The 17,226-nt window shown below is 45.4% G+C and overlaps 1 protein-coding gene across 1 annotated transcript in view; it reads left to right on the forward strand.

The window, feature by feature from the left end:
- The window catches only part of TBX4 (T-box transcription factor 4), a 64,909-nt gene that overhangs the window by 13,767 nt on the left and 33,916 nt on the right, over positions 1-17,226 (forward strand). The gene's annotated exons all lie outside the window — the stretch shown is intronic.

Genomic DNA, 17,226 nt, shown 5'->3' on the forward strand with positions numbered 1-17,226 from the left:
CTGAAGGGGGAGACTCTCTGCAGCAACACAAGCGTTCATTGCACGTATCCGTCCCAGAGGACGTATTTTGAGGACCCCTGATTTAGTGCAATATAAAACATGCAAATACTTTCTCTGCAGACCACCAAAATCTTCTCACAGACCACCAGCGTTCCAAGGAACCGCCATTTGGCGACCGCTGGACTAGAAGACCTCCAAGGTCCCTTCCCGCCCTGTTATTCTGTTTTTTTTTTTCTGAATGCGTGCCTGCCGACACAGAGTCGAGAACTGTGGGGCGACTCTGGGAGACAAATAAATCAATACGTCCCACCCCACCCATGCAACACGATTGCAACCCCCAGCTGTAAAACATGGAAATCTTCAGACGTTTCTCTCCTCGCAGTTCATTTAAAAGCCATTTGAGAGGATCCGGCGTGCCTGAGGCAAACCGAAGGACACAGAAAGCACTTCATTATGGAGGAATAAGTCACTCGCACTTCATCGCCGAGCTATTTTAACCCCGCTTTTTTCTTTCTACGTCTTTCCCCCCCCCCTTCCCCATTTTCCTTGATTTTGCTTTGTTCTTGGCCACCGGGAGAGTTGGCCAGGGTCTGCCAAGACAGGCTGTTTGGGTAGAGAGAGACAGACAGTGGGGCACATCCCCCCCCCCGGGGGGGAGGAAGGATGAGTCAAGCTGGCTCCCTGAAGACAGGCCAAGAAGGAAGCTGGTTAGAGTAACCACGGCTTGCTTTTCTCCGGTTTCATCCATTTCCAAAGCACCCGAAGGCCCGACAAGGAATACCGTATTTTTTCAGAGTATAAGATGCTCCGAAGTATAAGACGCACCTAGCTTTTGGGGAGGAAAACAAGGCAAAAACAATCTTGCTTCTGCTTCTGTACTTGAGAGACCGCCTGCTGCCAATTACCTCCCACAGACCCATTAGATCTCACAGGGTTGGCCTCCTCCGGGTGCCATCTACCAGCCAATGCCAACTGGCTATTACCCGGGGGAGGGCCTTCTCTGTGGCAGCTCCGGCCCTCTGGAATGAACTCCCCGCAGGGATTCGGACCCTCACCTCTCTCCAGGCCTTCCGAAAAGCCGTTACAACCTGGCTTTGCCGGCAGGCCTGGGGGTGATGAGTTCCCTCCCCTCTCGACATGTATGGTTGTGCGACTGTTGTTTACTTTTATTATTTGTATTTTGTTTTTTTTTATGTTCCCCTTTTTTCCCCCTTGAATTGTTCGCCGCCCTGAGTCCTCCCGGAGAAGGGCGGCATACAAATAATAAAATTCTATTCTATTCTATTCTCCCAACAATTCGCCTCCTTGCAGCAAACAGCAAACAGCACAGACAATATACACTGTTTGTTAAGTGTTACTTTTGAGACTGTACTTGTACAGAACGCTGTTAAAATTGAGGCGCTTTGTGGAAGTATAGTTATTCTCTGATATTTAAAAGAAGATACAATAGCACGGGGCCTCTTCAGATCAAGCATTTGTTTTGAAAAGCTTCTTCATTTTGTTAAGTTGTCTGGAACAATAATAAAGCAGTCTTTAAAAATAAGTCTAATAATTTGAACTTTCTACAGGCATTTATAGTTATTGACTTACCTCCTCGCAGCAAACTGCAAACAGCCTGATTAGTACAAGAAAAAAAATATCTGCTTCTGCCTCCCAGCAATTTGCCTTGTGGAGCAAACAGCAAGTTTCACTTTCAGTTTCAGCTCGGCCTCCCGATTATCAGCTGTTTCAGGGCTGTAGCGATTGCTATAGCCCAGTGGTTCCCAAACTTGGCAACTTTAAGACTTGTGGACTTCAACTCCCAGAATTCTCCAGCAAGACAGTGGTTCCCAAACTTGGCAACTTTAAGACTTGTGGACTTCAACTCCCAGAATTCTCCAGCTGGCTGGAGAATTCTGGGAGTTGAAGTCCACAAGTCTTAAAGTTGCCAAGTTTGGGAACCACTGTCTTATACCAATCATAAAATCTATTCCAGACTTCAAAATATTCTGATTCCCCTTTATTTTTAAATTCAAGAGGGAGCCTATCAGCTTCCGCACAGGCCAAAACCTTTCTGATTATATCTAGCTCTGATGGTGTATTTTCTTTTTTTCCCAATATTGTGCATAAGTTATGCACGCCGCAGTTAGTACATGTATAATTAGATAAAGTGCATCTTTCTTAAACCCCTCCGGTGTTATACCTAGGAGAAAAATTTCTGGTTTAAACAAAATTTGGTCTCCAACCATTTGTTCTAACCATGATTGAATCATTTTCCAATATATATTTTTTTGCCTCATTGCATGGCCACCACATATGATAAAAAGTGCCTGGTGTTTTTTTGCACTTCCAACAATTTGGGGCCAGATTTTTAAACATTATGGAGAGCCGTGCCATCTGTAGAACATCTAATAAAGATTTTCTTTAAACGCCGTAGCCATTGTTAGTTTCCGATTAACTATCCAAAGTTTTTCCCACTTAGCTCTGCTGGCTGGAAAATTCTGGGAGTTGAAGTCCACAAGTCTTAAAGTTGCCAAGTTTGGGAACCACTGCTGTAGCCTATTGCGCAGTGGTGGGATTCAAATAATTTACCAACCAGTTCTCTCCCCTAATGACCAGCTGGGTAGGCGGGGCTCAGTGGTCATGTGATCATGTGGGCGTGGCCAAGTCAATGTCATTCAGGTCGATGGGCACTTCGCCTTAGTTGTTACAATGGTAATAAGGGTTAACCGGAAAGGCAGTTTCTGAAAGCAGGGCAATCAAGATTAGGCTAGAAACAACACCAGAATGTTTCCTTCCTGCCTTCCTTACAGGATTAGCCCTGTAAAGTGGGAAAAAACAAAAGATTTCTTCCAACAACCAGTTCTCCGAACTGCTTACAAAGTTACCAACCGGTTCTCCCGAATAGGTGCGAACTGGCTGAACCCCACCACTGCTATTGCGGCATCTGCAAGCCCCATTTCCCCCATTTTCTGCAAGGAGATAAATTGCTGGGAGGCAGAGGCCAAAGGGTGGGGGCCGGTGGGGTTACATTCAGTGTATAAGATGCACCAAAATTTTCACCCTCTTTTAGGGGGGGGAAAGGTGCGTCGTATACTCAGAAAAATACGGTAATGGACGGAAGGAAACCGAGGAGAGGAGAGGATGGAAACTGAATCAAGGAGAGATTCAACCTGGAAATAAGGAGACATTTTCTGACGGGGGTGAAATGCTACTGGTTTGGGCCGGTACGCTCGAACCAGTTAGTAAAAAACACTAAAAAAAAAAAAAAGTAAATAAAAAAAGTTCCGAGGATTGCACGTGGCACTGATGATCTTCAGAACTTTTTTTAAAAAAAAAACTTTTTAAGCATTTTTTTTTACAACAGGATCTCCAGAACTAGGCCAAAAACGGGGGTGAGGGAAGTAGGGTGTGCTGAGAAAGAAAGAAGAAAGAAAGAGGGAAAGAGAGAGAGGGAGGGAAAAAGGAGAGGAAGGAAGGACTACAAACCTGGCACTAGACGCAGCTTCGGAGGATAAGCCAGGGCTGGAAGGGACCTGGAGGTCATCTAGTCCAACCCTGCTCCAGCAGGACATTGTCAAAGTGAGTTTCCGTCTTTTGATCCCCCAGTTACATGACTACATAGCCACGCCCACCCAGTCACATGACCCACCAAGCCACGCCCACAGAACCCGTAGCAAAAAGTTTTAGATTTCACGACTGTTTTCTGACAGCCAGAGCCATCAGCTGATGGAACAGACGTTGCCTTCGGAAGTTGTGGGAGATTCATAGCAATAGCAATAGCAGTTATATACCGCTTCATAGGGCTTTCAGCCCTCTCTAAGCGGTTTAGAGAGTCAGCATATCGCCCCCACAATCTGGGTCCTCATTTTACCCACCTCGGAAGGATGGAAGGCTGAGTCAACCCTGAGCCGGTGAGATTTGAACCGCTGAACTGCTGAACTAGCAGTCAGCTGAAGTGGTCTGCAGTACTGCACTCTACCCACTGCGCCACCTCAGCTCTATCATCACTGGAGGCTTTCAAGAAGAGACTGGACTGCCCTCTGTCAGAAAGGGTGATGAGTCTCCTGTTTGGCCAAGGGGGGCAGAGGTGGCCTTCACATAATTTAACAACCGGTTTGCCTAGCGCAGAACCGAAAATGTGAGCACGCATGCAGGCTCTTTTGCTCGTGGCTTCAAACACAAGGCGATTTCTGTAAGTAGCTACTTACAGATACAATCAAGGTTTGCGCAGGATAGGAAGAAGGAAGGCATTGCCAAAGGTTACACAATATTAGATAAACTTTTGATACAGACAGAAAACAGGCTGATCAAAGTGTTGTATAGATTTTTGTTGGAATATAAGCTAGAGGAGGAACACGTCAAAGAAACGATGGTCTCCTGGGCGAAAAATTTCAGTTATAATGTGGAATTGGCTAAGTGGGAAAAAACTTTGGATAGTTAATCGGAAACTAACAATGGCTACGGCGTTTAAAGAAAATCTTTATTAGATGTTCTACAGATGGAATCTCCCCCCAGCACGGCTCTCCAAAATGTTTAAAAATCTGGCCCCAAATTGTTGGAAGTGCAAAAAAACACCAGGCACTTTTTATCATATGTGGTGGACATGCAATGAGGCCAAAAGATATTGGAAAATGATTCAATCATGGTTGGAACAAATGGTGGGAGACCAAATTTTGTTTAAACCAGAAATGTTTCTCCTAGGTATAATACCGGAGGGGTTTAAGAAAGATGCACTTTATCTAATTATACATGTACTAACTGCGGCGCGCATAACTTTTGCGCAGTATTGGAAAAAAAAGAAAATACACCATCAGAGCTAGATATAATCAGAAAAGTGTTGGCCTGTGCGGAAGCTGATAGTCTCCCTCTTGAACTTAAAAATAAAGGGGAATCAGAATCGTTTGAAGTCTGGAACAGATTTTATGATTGGTATAAGATAGTGGTTCCCAAACTTGGCAACTTTAAGACTTGTGGACTTCAACTCCCAGAATTCTCCAGCCAGCAGAGAATTCTGGGAGTTGAAGTCCACAAGTCTTAAAGTTGCCAAGTTTGGGAACCACTGGTATAAGACAAGGTGACAAGACTGGAACAAACTGTAAATGCTGTGATTGGACAGAAGGATAGACAATGTATTAAGCAGGCTAATAGTTAATGGTTGAGACTAGCTGTATATAATGTGAATGTATGGTGATTACTTTGACTTCGCAGTACTGCATTGTTTTAAGTGTAAAAATAATAAAAATATATTTTTAAAAAACCACAAGGCGATTTCATGCACATGGTTTCCAGCACACCTTCTCAGGCAGCCACAGTGAGTAAAGTGGAAATCAGCTGGGCTGTGGGAGTGATTGAGTCAGAGAGTGCGATATATAGGATGGGATAGCGGCCGGGTGGATGGGCTGAGTGCATATGTGGATGTGGCGCCTGCAAGCTGGCATTTGTGAACCAATAGGGAAAGTAAGTGAATACCAGCCCTGACTGTGTCCTGATATTTTGAAATAAAGGTCCACATTTCTTGACATTTGCTGGCTCTCAGCACCAACAGAAACAGAGAGAGATGCCCCTCTCTATTAAAGAGGGAATTTGTGGTTGATGCTCTTGCAGGATTCCCTCAATTTATCTTGGACTCACTGGAGTTTTGATTTAATTCATGCTTTGCAAATTGCACAGAATTGGGGCATTAGCGTGGGGTGAGTAAATACTATTTCAGATAAAGATGTCTACTGCGAAGTACCCGTGGTTCGCTCATGAGGCCAATGTTGAGAAAAGACACGGACACGAGCTTTCTCGGGATGAAGCGACCCAGATTGGGGGTCTGGGAGCCCCTTTTATTGAGATAGGACAAAGGCAGGAGGAGCAATCAGCATGTGATTTAAGACAGCCTGTCAAACTACAATTGCTAATCTACTGCTCAGGGAAGTTCTGTCTATATATGGTCAAATCCTGGTCAGGATGTTTTATCTTTTGGGACTTGTTTTTTCCTGTGTGGTTCAGCGTGGCTGCGCATGCCCTGTTATGCACTGGGCCATGGGTGACCGCCACACCTACACAAGGAGTTATATGACAACAGTCTACTCCAAGATTGGACCCATCTTAGAAATTACCAGCCTCAATTTTTAAGGCAAAGAGTGGGCAGATATGATTAAACCTATGAGGTGGCTTGCTGATGGCTAATGCAATTTTCTGTATTGCGTAAGAGTTTCTCCATGAAACCTCCTTTACACACATGTTCCCTGTGGATCACTTTTTTTTCAACCTTAGACACTTTAAAATGGGTGGACTTCTACTCCCAGAATTCCCCAGCCAGCAGGCTTTAAGATGGGTGGACTTCAACTCCCAGAATTCCCCAGCCAGCAGGCTTTAAGATAAGTAGACTTCCACTCCCAGAATTTCCCAGCTCGCATGCTTTAAGATAGGTGGACTTCAACTCCCAGAATTCCCCAGCCAGCAGGCTTTAAGATGGGTGGACTTCAACTCCCAGAATTCCCCAGACAGCAGGCTTTAAGATGGGTGAACTTCAACTCCCAGAATTCCCCAGCCAGCAGGCTTTAAGATGGGTGGACTTCAACTCCCAGAATTCCTCAGCCAGCAGGCTTTAAGATGGGTGGACTTCAACTCCCAGAATTCCTCAGCCAGCAGGTTTTAAGATAAGTAGACTTCCATTCCCAGAATTCCCCAGCTCGCATGCTTTAAGATGGGTGGACTTCCACTCCCAGAATTCCCCAGCCAGTGTGCTTTAAGAGGTGTGGACTTCCACTCCCAGAATTCCACAGCCAGCATGCTTTAAGATAGGTGGATTCCACTCAGAATTCATCAGAGAGTGTATGCTTTAAATTGATTAGACTTCATCTTCCAGATTTCCCCAGCCAGCAAGGGAATTGCAGTTCACACATCTTAAAAGCCTGCTGGCTGGGGAATTCTGGGAGTGGAAGCCCACCCATCTTAAAGTGGCCAAGGCTGAGAAATACTCCTTTGGACAATCAGAATGGAAGAGAATTTTGTAAACATTTCGCACATCTGTTTGCTGAGCTTGCTCCCCTCTGCCCCCCCCTTCAGTTTCTCTATCCCGGGATAAGAGAAATGCAAAATATCGAGGGACGTTTTTCCTCTCCATCCCACCCCGCACTTCGTCCCAGCCTAGCTTCTCAAGGCACCAGATGTGAAGCTTTAGATATAGCAGGTTGAGGAGCTGGTTGGTGGGGAACAGCTGTCATCCTTCCCAATTAATGAAGAAGGATTTCAGCCTCTGGAAAACCTTTCTCCCCAAACCTTACTGGCTGGGCTGATCCTGAGATTGGCAGGATGCAACCATGAGGTTTGCGCCCTGTTGATATACCAGTGAGTGGCTTGCCCTGCTGGTGTTGGTGGGAGTTTTCCTTGCCGGCAGTCGACTCCCAGGGATGACTGTAATGCCAAGATCTCTACTAGAACCACAATCAAACAGCCAACAACATCTGTCAAGGAACCACCCGACTTAGACAATCAAAAAAGCGAACACCAGCCCAATCAAGGAAGCACCAAGACCCCTCCCACCAACACCGACAGAGCAAAGCAGTTGTGTATAAGGAAGGCTACCCCCATTTCCTTCGAGCACTGATGATGTTCCCTGCCTCCTTCCTTCCTTCCTTCCTTCCTTCCTTCCTTCCTTCCTTCCTTCCTTCCTTCCTTCCTTCCTTCCTTCCTTCCTCTCTCCTTCCTCATTTCTTACTTTCTCCCTACCTCCCTTCCTTCCGCCCTTTCTTCCCCTCTTTCCTTCTTCCTTACTTTCTTTCTTTCTCACTCCCTCCTGCTCTTCCCTCCCTCCCTTTCTTCTTCACTTCCTTTTCTTCTATTTCTTCCTTCCCCTTCCTCTCTCCCTTCCCCTCCCCTCCCCTTCCTCTTTCCCCTCTTCCTACCCCTTCCCTTCTTCTCTCCCCCTCTTCCTTCTTCTTCCTCCTTCTCTCCCCATTCCCTTCTCCCTTTCTCTTCCTTTCCTCCTTCCTCTCTCCTTTCCCCTTTCCCTTCCTATTCCTCTTCCCCTTCCCTCTTTTCTCTCCCCCTTCCTCCCTTCCCCTCTTCCCCTTCTCCCTTCTCCCTTCTCTTCCCCTTTTTCCCCTTTTCTTTTTCCCATTCCCCTCTCTCTTCCTTTTTCCCCTTCCCCATTTTCTCTCCCCCTTCCCTGCTTCCTTCCCCTTCCCTACCCCCTTCCCCTTCCTCTCTCCCTTCTCCTTATACCCTTTCCCTTCCTCTCCTTTTTTCTCCTTTCCCTTCCCCTGCCTCTCCCTTTTCTCCCCTCCCCTCCCTCCAAGTTTTGGGATGCACCTCGCAGCCATGCCAAGAAGCTGAAGATACGTCCTTTTACTAATAAAAACAAAAATGCTGACTCCCCCATCCTGTTTCTTGGGGTGCCTCAAAATGTATCGGCCGACCAGGATGATGACATGGCCAGTGGTGGGTTTCAAAAATTGTTGGAACCTACTCTGTGGGTGTGGCCTCCTTTGTGGGAGTGGCTTGCCGCCCATGTGACCGGATATGAAGATGCCGACGACACTTGTCAGAACCACCTTAAATTACTTCACACACAGCACTGGCATGCATAAGAATAGGATGTAAACTTGTTTTTTAAAAGGCATCTTTGGTTTGCGTTAAAACAACTTCAACACACGCAATGTTCTGATTGCACCACAAACGCAGGAGTCATCCTTACCTTTCACAGAGGCACTGAGTTTTATAAATAGGAGCATGATAGTGTAGAATAATCATATCCAAGGACCAGTGGTGGGTTTCAAAAAATGTTTGGAACCTCTTCTGTAGGTGTGGCCTGCTTTCCGGGTCCACTGGTGGAACCTCTTCTAACCGGTTCGGTAGATTTGGCGAACCGGTTCTACCGAATAGGTGCGAACTGGTAGGAACCCACCTCTGGACATGGCCATGAGACCCTGCATCCAGTTGAAAACTGGGGAGGTGGGGTGGGGATCCTTCCCCCCCCCCCGGAAAAGGAGGCGAAAATTGGCAGGTGCCTCTGGCCGGTTGAGCCATTCCGATTTGTGGCCCCCGATGTTATTCAGAGCTGTGACGGCGCAGCTCGCAGCTTAAATGGGCAGCTCAGAGGGGGACGCAAGTTTGTGTGTGTGTGTTTTTTTTTCATTTGTTCTCTGAAGAAGAATTTCAGTTGTATATATTACGGCCGGGCTGCGGCTCGCACTATTTATTTTACAGTCCTCTTCTACAGAACATTATTAACTCCGACGTGTCTCTTCTGTATGGAGTCCATATGCTGAAGCTTAATTTTAAATGCCATTAAAAAGCACTTAGCCTTAAGGATATTTCAAATCTTGGCTCCTTTAGTAGCTTAGAAGGGCCGAGGGTTTGGATAGGGCCCGCTGGGGTAGAAGAGAGAGGAAACTGTGGCCCTCATAAATACCCGTTTTCCATCTTCCAGCAAGTCCTGTTTATAATTGTCCTGAACACATTCTGTGTCTGGGCTGCCCATGTGGGTCTTTGCGTGTGTGCCTGATTTTATTGTTATTTTTCAAAGAATGTATTATTATTTTTATTCTCTTACATACCATTTTAAGTATACATTCACATGATTGTTATTCTTCTTTACATTTGTCATTCTTATACATTTATTATTTCACTTAATAGGTTAGAATATACAGTTTGGGATGCTTTATTTACCATCCCTTCCTCCTTGTTGTAACACCACCTTGTTTTCCCTTTCTTTTCCCCCTCCCTCCCTTCTCTCCTTCCTTCCTTTTCTCCCTCCCCTTCCTTCTTCCCTTACCTTTCTCCTACTTCTACTCTTCCTCTTCCCCTTCCTACCCTCTCTCCTTCTCTTGCTCTCCCTTCCATCCTCCTCTCCTTCTCCTTCCTTCTTCCCTTACCTTTCTCCTACTCTTCCTCTTCCTCTTCCCCTTCCTACCCTCTCTCTTTCTCTTGCTCTCCCTTCCATCCTCCTCTCTTTCCCCTTCCTTCTTCCCTTACCTTTCTCCTACTCCTACTCCTACTCTTCCTCTTCCCCTTCCTACCCTCTCTGCTTCTCTTGCTCTCCCTTCCATCCTCCTCTCCTTCTCCTTCCTTCTTCCCTTACCTTTCTTCTACTCCTACTCCTACTCTTCCTCTTCCCCTTCCTACCCTCTCTGCTTCTCTTGCTCTCCCTTCCATCCTGCTCTCCTTCTCCTTCCTTCTTCCCTTACCTTTCTCCTACTCCTACTCCTACTCTTCCCCTTCCCTTCCTGCCCTCTCTCCTTTTCTTGCTCTCCCTTCCATCCTCCTCTCCTTCTCCTTCCTTCTTCCCTTCCCTTTCTCCTACTCCTACTCTTCTTCTTCCCCTTCCTACCCTCTCTCCTTCTCTTGCTCTCCCTTCCATCCGCCTCTCCTTACCTCTTTCTTTTTCCCTTACCTTTCTCCTACTTCTACTCTTCCTCCCCTTCCTACCTTCTCTCCTCTTGCTCTCCCTTCCATCCTCCTCTCCTTCTCCTTCCTTCTTCCCTTACCTTTCTCCTACTTCTACTCTTCCTCTTCCCCTTCCTACCTTCTCTCCTTCTCTTTCTCTCCCTTCCATCCTGCTCTCCTTCCCCTTCCTTCTTCCCTTACCTTTCTCCTACTCCTGCTCTTCCTCTTCCCCTTCCTACCCTCTCTCCTTCTCTTGCTCTCCCATCCTCCTCTCCTTACCTCTTTCTTCTTTCCCCCGTCTTCCTTTCATTCTCTCCTCCTCTCTCCCTTTCTTTTTCTATTGTTGTTGGCATATATTTCAAAACTCAGTTTATGTTTCCTTGGGATGGTATTTCCGCCAACCCAGATATATCAGGCACGTGCGCCTGATTTTAGAAGAGTTTTCTAAAGCTTAGTTTTTTAAAAAATAAACAAAAACAGCAAGGCGAAGAAATCTCGACCTTAAAAATTAAGTACTGTATTGTCTTTCCTCTAATTTTCCCCTCTTTATTCTGTCTCTTTTTGGGGTGGGGGGACATTTACCAATTTAACAGAGTTGGAAGGGACCTTGAAGGTCATCTAGTTCAACCCCCTTGCCCGACCAAGCAGGAGATCCTACAACCAGGGCCATCTTAACAGCATTACGGACCCCTGGCAAAGCAGCTTACTGGGGCCCCTACGACAACTACTCACAGGAATAAAAATGTAAATGATCGCTAAAATTCAACACATATTTGTATGTTAGTATTAATTTTAAAAATGCAGTAAAACGTAATACATACGCTGCTATATTTATAGGATACAAGGTGCATGGAAGGGTTAACATACACAGATTAGTATGGGGCCCCTATGCTCGTGGGGCCCTCGAGTGCCCATGCTTTAAGACAGCCCTGCCTACACCATTTCTGACAGATGGCAGTCCAGTCTCTTCTTGAAAGCCTCCAGTGATGAAGCTCCCACAACCTCCAAAGGCAACTTCTGTTCCATGGGTTGATTGTTCTCACTGTCAGAAAATTAATCCTTATTTCCAGGTTGAATCTCTCCTTGGTCAGTTTCTATCCATTATTCTTTTTCTGGCTTCAGGTGCTTTGGAAAATAGCTTGACCCCCTCCTCTCTGTGGCAGCCACTCAAATATTGGATCATTGCTATCCTGTCTCTCCTGGTCCTTCTCTTCATTAGACTAGCCAGGCCCAGTTCCTGCAACCGTTCATCGTATGTTTTAGCCTCCACTCTCCTAATCATCCTGGTTGCTCTTCTCTGCCGAGGTGGCGCAGTGGTTAGGGTGCAGTCCTGCAGGCCACTTCAGCTGACTGTTATCTGCAGTTCAGCGGTTCTAATCTCACCGGCTCAAGGTTGACTCAGCCTTCCATCCTTCCGAGGTGGGTGAAATGAGGACCCAGACTGTGGGGGCGATATGCTGACTCTGTAAACCGCTTAGAGAGGGCTGAAAGCCCGATGAAGCGGTATATAAGTCTAACTGCTATTGCTATTGCTATTGCACTCTTTCTAGAGTCTCCACATCTTTTTTTACATCGTAGCGACCAAAACTGAATGCAGTACTCCAGGTGTGGTCTTACTAAGGCTTTATAGAGCAGTATTTGTACCTCACTTGATCTTGATTATATCCCTCTGTAAAAGCATTTTAGGATTACATTGCCTTTTTTGCCCCCCCGCCCCCTCAAATATTGGAAGACTGCTATCCTGTCTCTCCTGGTCCTTCTCTTCGCTAGACTAGCCAGGCCCAGTTCCTGCAACCGTTCTTCATACGTTTTAGTCTCCAGATCTTTTATCATCTTAGATAGATTCAGTTTAACAGAGTTGGAAGGGGCATTGTAGGTCATCTAGTCCAACCCCACACCCAAACAGGAAACCCCACACCATTTCTGACAAATGGCAGTCCAGTCTCTTCTTGTAAGCTTCCAGTGATGAAGCTCCCACAACTTCTGAAGGCAACTTCTGTTCCATGGGTTGATTGTTCTCACTGTCAGGAAATTCCTCCTTATTTCCAGGTTGAATCTCTCCTTGGTCAGTTTTCATCCATTATTTCTTGTCTGACCTTTGGGTGCTTTAGAAAATAGCTTGACCCCCCTTCCTCTCTGTGGCAGCCCCTCAAATATTGGAAGACTGCTATCATATCTCCCTTGGTCCTTCTTTTCATTAAACTAGACCTTCCCAGTTCCTGCAACCGTTCTTCATATGTTTTAGCCTCCAGTCCCCTAATCATCCTGGTTGCTCTTCTCTGCACTCTTTTTAGAGTCTCCACATCTTTTTTATAGTGTGGTGACCAAAACTGGATGCAGTTATTCTAGGTGTGGTCTTACTAAGGCTTTATAGAATGGTATTAGTGCCTCCCTTGATCCTGAAGCGGGAAGATCTCAAACTGCATGCAAAAATTAAAACATGGGCATGTATTTTTGCAGTTTTGAGTGTCCAATGGTCTAATAATCAGTTGATCCTAAAGAAAATCCACCCTGGCTGTTCTTTAGAAGGACAGATCCTGAAGCTGAAGCTCAGATACTTTTGGCCACCTAATGAGAAGAGAGGACTCAATAGAGAAGAGACGGGAAAGAGGGAAGGCAGAAGGAGAAAGGGACATTAAAGGATGAGATGGTTATTTGGACCAACTCAGACAGAAGGGCCTGGGATGCTATGATCCATCATGGGTTGCGAAGACTTGGATGTGACTCGAATGGAGAACAAAAATCTAATGGCTTTGAATAGAAATCAAAGGAAAACATTTCTTTTAAACGATTCTCCATTTGGGATGACATGAATCACATAGGAAAGTCTCGAAAATGTACAGATGATCCTTCTTTAGTGACAACAGTTGGGACTGCCATAGCTGTGGTTAGGTCAAACATTTGCTGAGTGAGAAATCCTGTCATTTTGCCATTGTGGTTTTCTTCGTTTCCATTCCTACACCCTTTGGCATGCTCACCCCAGCACTGGGATAATGAACAAGAAGAGAATTAATGCTTGTATTTATATTCGTCGGAGGGAAAGGGATTGCAAGAGAGTAAGCAGGCATATAACTGGGGAACATGGAAAGAACTGCTTTGGTGCCAGTAAACCAGGGGTGGGTTCCTGCCAGTTCTAACTTCTTCTATAGAAGAGGTTCCACAAATCTACCGTGCCGTTTAGAACCGGTTCCAGCTCCCTCCCCTTGCCTGTCTGCACATCATCAAGATGAAGAGCAAGAGGAGGAATTCTGGGAGTTGAAGTCCACAAGTCTTAAAGCTGTCAAGTTTGAACACCCCTGGTTTTTTTTCTAAAAGGTTAGGGGTGCGAGGGTCTTGTAACTTGACAGCTTTAAGACTTGCGTGCTTCAAATGCCAGAGTTTCTGAGCCAACATTTTGGTTGCTAAGTAAGAGCGTTGTTAAGTGAGTTTCACCACATTTTACAAGTTGGGCATGCCCACTCAGTCACATGGCCGGCAAGCCACTCCCACCCAGTCACATGGCCGGCAAGCCACTCCCACAAAGCAGGCCACACCTACAGAAGAGGTTCTAAAAAATTTTGAAACCCACCACTGCAGTAAACCCCCAAGCAAACAGCCTGATGTATTTATTTATTTAAAAGATTTATATGGCTACCCAACTAAAGCAACTCTGGGCAGCTTACAGCAGACATAAAACCAAGACATAAAGCAATATTGGGACGCAGTGGCCCAGTGGCTAAGACGCTGAGCTTGTTGATCAGAATGGTCGGCAGTTTGAATCCCTAGCGCCGTGTAATGGAGCGAGCTCCCGTTACTTGTCCAAGCTTCTGCCAACCTAGCCGTTCGAAAGCACGTAAAAAACGCAAGTAGAGAAATAGGAAACACCTTTGGTGGGAAGGTAAGTGTCAACTCTCCGTGTTGACATTCCACGCATCCCGTCGGCGGAGCCGGATCTCATATTACAGTAGCTGGTTTGAGATGGGTGTATCTATTGGGTAATGTGATTTATGACACAGACTGAGGGGAGGAAAGGAACAGGGGCAAAGTTCAGAAGCAGATAAAGCAAAGAAATGGCTGCGGATAAATCTTGCCTAATGAATAATGCCTAATGAAGCTATTAATAAATCACTGGTTTTTGTATTAAAACATTGGCTCTATTATTATGAATCAGTTACGGCACATTAGGAAACTTTACAGTAAGAGGGTTCCGTACGCCTTTGGTGTTTAGTCATGCCGGCCACAAGACCATGGAGACATCTTTGGACAAGCGCTGGCTCTTTGGCTTTGAAACGGAGATGAACACCGCCCCCTAGAGTTGGGAACGACTAGCACATATGTGCGAGGAGAACCTTTACCTTAAAGCAATATTAACAATTAAAGAAACCCTGGACTGTAATTGTCTCCCAGCTTTCCCCTTTCCTGTTCTCTACCCATGTAATCCCAGATTCTCAGTAAAATACAATAATAATACAATGGCAGAGCTGGAAGGGACCTTGGAGGTCTTCTAGTCTAACCCCCTGCCTAGGCAGGAAACCCTATATGGTTTCAGACAAATGGCTATCCAGCATCTTCTTAAAGACTTCCAGTGTTGGGGCATTCACAACTTCTGGAGGCAATTTCTGTTCCACTGATTAATTGTTCTGTCAGGAAATTTCTCCTCGGTTCTAAGTTGCTTCTCTCCTTGATTAGTTTCCACCCATTGCTTCTTGTTCTGCCCTCAGGTGCCTTGGAGAATAGTTTGACTCCCTCTTCTTGGTGGCAACCCCTGAGATATTGGAAAACTGCTATAATGTCTTCCTTAGTCCTTCTTTTCATTAAACTAGACATACCCAGTTCCTGCAACCGTTCTTCATATGTTTGAGCCTCCAGTCCCCTAATCATCTTTGTTGCTCTTCTCTGCACTCTTTCTAGAGTCTCCACATCTTTTCTACATCGTGGTGACCAAAACTGGATGCCGTATTCCAAGTGTGACCTTACCAAGGCCTTGTAAAGTGGTATTAACCCTTCACGTGATCTTGATTCTATCCCTCTGTTTATGTAGCATAGAACTGTGTTGGCTTTTTTGGCAGCTGCTGCACACGGCTGGCTCCTATTTAAACAGTTTTCCACTAGGACTCCAAGATCCCTCTCACAGTTACTACTATTGAAGAAGGTACCACCTACACTGTACCTGTGCATTTCGTTTTTCTGGCCTAAATGTAGAACCTTACTCGTTTCACCGTTGAATTTCATTTTAATAGATAGTGCCCAATGTTCAAGTTTGTCAAGATCCTTCTGTATCTTAAGCCTGTCTTCTGGAGTGTTGGCTATTCCTGCCAGCTTGGTGTCCTCTGCAAATTTGACCAGTTCCCCCAAAAGTTGAGTTTTAATGGCCTTTGGAAAAGGTAGAAAGGTAAGGGCTTGTCAAATCAGCGACGAGAGTGTTGCTGCAGAAGGTAGGGGCAGTTCTGTAAAAGGCAGGCTTCTGAGAGCTCACGAGATGGCAAGGTTTCAGGGAGCGGATGCTCAAACATACTGACTCCCATCAGTGGTGGTATTCAGCCAGTTCCAACCAATTTGGGTGATCTGGTAGTGGTGAGCTGCGGGTGCCTCCCCCCCCCCGCCCAGCTCTGTGCCATCCTATTTACCCATGTTTACTAAGCTGCGCGCATGCGTGCAAGCCATGTGTGCGAGCAAAGATATGCGCATGCGAGCACGCAGTTTCAGTGCGTGGCAAACCGGTGACATAAACGTATGTGAAACCCACCTGTGGCTCCTATGAATGTTATTCTCTTAATGTTTGAAACAGGTCTAGAGAGACTTCCCCAATTGTGCATTTATCAGTTGTGTCATTGGGGTAGGGCTAAAACATCCCTACCCTAAAGACACATTGGGGTGACAGTGGAGTGGGGGGAAAGGGGATGTGTGTGTGGCGGGGGGAGGAAGGTCGGGGGGGGAGAGAAAGGGTGAAGATAGTGACCATAAGTGTATGATCAAAGCCTTACTGCTCTTTAATGTGTGTCACATGTGCATTGCACTAAAAGGGGGGGGCATGGCTTCAGTTGCAGGAGGTTTTTGAACTCCTGTCCCAATGGGCATCTTTGCTTCCTAGTTGATGTAACAATTGATGAGGCAGAAATTCTGGGAATCGTAATCAAGTTGCAGAAAGTTGGTATAATCCAGTTTGTTTTTCAATGTGTCTAATGTTGATTCTTCTTTTTCCTCTGCTTCTCTTTTATTTTTTCTTCTTTGTCTTTTTATTTTATTTTACTTTTTCTTCTTTCCTTCTTCATCTTTTTCTCCTCCTCCTCCTCTTCTTCTCTTTCACTTTTTCTTCTTTGTCTTTTTCTTCTTTTTCTTATTTCTTTCTTCATCTTTTTTCCTCCTCTTCTTCTCTTTTACTTTTACTTTTTCTTCTTTGTCTTTTTCTTCTTTTCCTTTTCTTTTTCTTCTTTCCTTCATCTTTTTCTCCTCCTCCTCCTCCTCCTCCTCCTCCTCCTCCTCCTCCTCCTCCTCCTCTTCTCTTTGTCTTTTTCTTCTTTTTCTTCTTTCCTTCTTCCCTTCTTCATCTTTTTTCCTCCTCTTCTTCTCTTTTACTTTTTCTTCTTCATCTTTTTCTTCTTTTCCTTTTCTTTTTCTTCTTTCCTTCATCTTTTTCTCCTCCTCCTCCTCCTCCTCCTCTTCTCTTTGTCTTTTTCTTCTTTTTCTTCTTTCCTTCTTCATCTTTTTTCCTCCTCTTCTTCTCTTTTACTTTTTCTTCTTCGTCTTTTTCTTCTTTTCCTTTTCTTTTTCTTCTTTCCTTCATCTTTTTCTCCTCCTCCTCCTTCTTCTCTTTTACTTTTTCTTCTGTCTTTTTCTTTCCTTTTTCTTCTTTCCTTCATCTTTTTCTCCTCCTCCTCATCTTCTGTT

Source organism: Thamnophis sirtalis, unplaced genomic scaffold (assembly GCF_051295495.1).
Source record: "Thamnophis sirtalis isolate CommonGarterSnake01/CBP01778 unplaced genomic scaffold, rThaSir2_p1.2 scaffold_6, whole genome shotgun sequence".
NCBI classification, from domain to species: Eukaryota; Metazoa; Chordata; class Lepidosauria; order Squamata; family Natricidae; genus Thamnophis; species Thamnophis sirtalis.